This window comes from Sciurus vulgaris (genome assembly GCF_902686455.1).
Source record: "Sciurus vulgaris genome assembly, chromosome: X".
Lineage (NCBI taxonomy): Eukaryota > Metazoa > Chordata > Mammalia > Rodentia > Sciuridae > Sciurus > Sciurus vulgaris.
In genome coordinates, this window is record NC_136471.1 from 77,257,597 (window position 1) to 77,261,409 (window position 3,813).

The 3,813-nt window shown below is 41.2% G+C and overlaps 1 long non-coding RNA gene across 1 annotated transcript; it reads left to right on the forward strand.

Annotated features, from left to right (window-relative positions):
• Positions 1-483: 483 nt before the first annotated feature.
• Positions 484-3,407, forward strand: LOC306651025. The gene is made up of 3 exons (XR_013761086.1): positions 484-639; positions 1,452-1,654; positions 3,293-3,407. It is a non-coding gene; the product is annotated as an uncharacterized lncRNA (long non-coding RNA).
• The last annotated feature ends 406 nt before the right edge of the window (positions 3,408-3,813 follow it).

The window sequence follows — 3,813 nt, forward strand, 5'->3', positions numbered from 1 at the left end:
TATCTATTTATCTCAGGAAACGTCAAACTTCTTTATAAACTAGGTAAGAGTTTTATGAACTGTAGTCACCCTACCATGTGGAAGAACATTAGAACTTATCCCCACATGTGACTCTATTTTGGTACTCATTGTCCACCCGACCCTGTCCCCCTCCATTCTTTGCCCTTGAATCATGGCTTTGTGTGTGATTACTGTGTGTCTTAGTTAATGTGACCCAACAAATTATCAAACTGGAGAAGAAAAACAAAATGATCATGTCGATCATGCTGCATGAATCGCTGACAAAATTTAATATTTACATATGAATAAAAACTCTCAACAACCTAAGAATGTAAGGGAACTTTCTCAAACCAATAACTTTTTTTTTTTACAAAAAGTAAGACAAACAAACAAACAAAAATAAACAACTCATGAAATGTAAGAAGTGCTAAATGAGGCTTTGTCAAAATGAAAATCTTTTGCTCTTGGCAGGACCCTGCTAAATCAATTAAAAGACTGGGAGGAAATATTGGCAAAGCCTGTATTTGATCAAGGATTTGTATCTAAAGAACTCTCAGTATAAGAGAAGAAGCAACCCAATGAGAAATTGGGCACATTATTTGAAGAAACCCTTGACCAAAGAAGATATAAGGATGTCAGGTGAGCAGAGGACATGGTGCTCATTAAGTAAACACTAACTCAAAGAGCAGTGAGCTTCTAGGATGCAGAGGAAGTGAAATTCTTCTACATTGCTGGTGGGGATGTAAAATGGTACAACCATTTTAGGAAGAAGTCTTCTAGTTTTTTTTTTTTGTTGTTGTTGTTTTGTTTGTTTGTGGGTGGGCAGAGACTCACATGCTGCACCGGCTGGCCTGGAACTCTTGGGCTCAGGCGACCCTCTTGTTTCAGCCTCCTGAGTAGATAGAGCTAGACGTGCACCTGACTGAGCAGGGAAGATTCTTAAAAATTGGGCACACATTACCAACACACAATTCATCCGTTCTGCTCCTAGGCGATTGCCCAAGAAAAATTATGGCAGATCTCTACACAATAAGTGATTTGTGATTGTTCATAGCTGCTTCCTTTGTTGTGGTCCATTTTCACATATAGTACAGCCTTATTTCCATCTAATTGTAGTCATTTAATCATCGTCCTTCCCTTTGCCCACCCTTATTTTAACATTAGCCAATCGCACAGATTGTGCCATTGAGTCCTCCAATCAGGGTGAAGGGCAGTGCTGCATTAGGTACATAAACAGGCAGACTGCCCATCCAGGTGCTGTTGCTAGTCAGGTTCTGTAGCTCGGCCTTCTGTCACAAGTAAATGTTGGCCAAGCCCGAGCACTTTTGATCATGTTTGATTCTAGCAGCACCTTGGTATTTCTAACATTGAAATGGCCAAAAAACAGTAAGAACTTATTATTGACATCCCTCCCATTTTCCAACGAGAATGTTCTCTTTTGTTTCAACAAGGATTACACCAATTTTGTTTAGAACTACAGGAGTCCTTCTGCTGATGCTTATCTGGAAAGTCTTCACACAAACAGGATTTCGACCAGGATTCAGCTGAATCCACTGTGGGACTCAACTCAGTAGGAGTGTGTATGCCTGAGAGCCCCTGTGTCTCACCAACCAGGAGCCAGACCAAGCCACCTGATTCTGTGCAAATGAAACTTGTAAGGGTGCCATCTTACTCATGGCTGGTGGAAAATTCATACTGAAATCAATTCTGATATTCTATTGAATCCCTTCCTCCTTAGTTTCATTTTATTTCCTTAGGAATTGGGTCCCTTAGTTTCATGGTTTAGATATTAGGTGTCCCCCAAAAGCTCACATGTGAGACAATGCAAGAACCTTCAAAGATAAAATGATTGGATCAGGAAAGCCTCAAAAGAATCAGGTAATTAATCCCCTAATGGGGATTAATTGAGTGCTAACTGAAGGCAGGTAGGGTGGGTTGGAGGAGGTGGGCAGTTGGGGGCATGCCTTTGGGCTATATATTTTATGTCTAGTGAGTAGAGCGCCTCTCTCTCTCTCTCTCTCTCTCTCTCTCTCTCTCTCTCCCTCTGCTTCCTGATCATCTTGTGAGCTGCTTCCCTGTGCCACACTCTTCTGCCATGATGTTCTGCCTCTCTTTGAGCCCCAGGAATGGAGCCAGCTGTCTAGGGGCTGAGACCTGTGAAACCATGAGCCCCCAGATAAACTTTGCCTCCCCTAAAATTGTTCTTGTCAGTTCTTTTAGTCACAGCAGTCAAAAAGGTACCTTAAACACTTGGGAATTATTGATTAATAATCAGATTTGTGTTCTTCCTCAGTGAATTTATTTTCTGGTCTTCTAACAGCTGTTCTTATGATGAGTCTGTGCTTCTAGAGTCCTTGGTGTCATCTGTCTATAAGATGATCCATCAATGAGGGAGGATAGATATACCCTCAGTAAGTCTGTCCTCCAGCCATGTGTGGTGGTACACACCTGTAATCCCAGCAGCTCAGGAGGCTAAGGCAGGAGATTATAAATTCTAAGCCAGTCTCCGCAACGGTGAAGGGCTAAGCAACTCAGTGAGACCCTGTCTCTAAATAAAATACAAAATAGGGCTGGGTGTGTCTCTCAGTGGTCCAGTGCCCCTGAGTTCAATCCCCAGTACACCCCCACCAGAAGAAAAGTCTGTCCTGGGGCTAAGGAGCTCAAAAGGATCCAAAGACCAGTGTCTTTTTCTAAGGACTTCTTGAGTCTTGTTTTCGTATCCCTGAACACAGCTTTGTTTAGATTCACTTGCCCAGAATTTGCTAGTTTTGTCTCTCCTGATTGGTCTCTCACCAAATTCCACAGTCACTAAATTACAGAAGTAGTATTTATATGGATTAATTATTCTCATGGGGTCTTCTTAATCAATTCTGCCCTTCTTCCAAGACAAATGCCTCTTTCCTTCAGTTTGGTCATCACAATGAGAACATGGGTACTGGTTCCAGACTGACACAGTTTCATGAGGGACAATTTTGAATTGTGCAGCCATTTGAGGGATATTTTGACATAAAATATATTTTTCATTTCAGAGATGCATCAAAACAAGAAGTGAGTAAATCCTCATTTGGAGATGGGTTTCCCTGTTTTTCTAAAAGGGAGATGATCTTTTGTAATAGAGGAACCAGTTCTTTCCTCATGTCTGTCCCTTGGGAGCTTAATCTATATTGTCTTTTTAATTCATAGGCCGTGAGACAATTGTCAAGGTCTGGAGTCTTATAGTGCCACCATTCTCAAGATAGTGTGTTCATCAAAACATTTGTCCATATCTCAACGTGGTTTTCTCATTGTGCAGGAACCCCTACCAAATGGGTGTAAAACCTGAGAAACTTGAAATGGTTTGCTATTGCCTAAGGAGAAGGGTATAACAAAAGCCAAGTGAGACCCAAATAAAAATGCTTCATGATACATCTCACAGGTGAACCAACATTGATCAAGTAATTTAATGACACTGCCAAGGATATCTCCAATGCATATCCTACCTGTCAAAGACACCATCTCAGCAAGACTACATAGGTAAGAGAGAGAGAGAGGAATCAAACCCTCGAGGCCCTTTGGAGCACCTGAACAAGGATTTTATACAACAACCTGTAACGATGTTATGATTCTTATTTTTCATTCTTTGGATGGGTGCTCTCTTTGCTGGAGAACTATGGCTTTTAAGGTTTTCTAAACGACTTTATCTTCTCCAAATTTGGAGAGTCATAAATATGGACACCTATGTCACTGGTACCATTATTAAAATAGCAATTGAACACCCATGGCTGAGGATTCCACCATCCTTAGTACCTACAGATTTGAGTTACATAGAGCAAA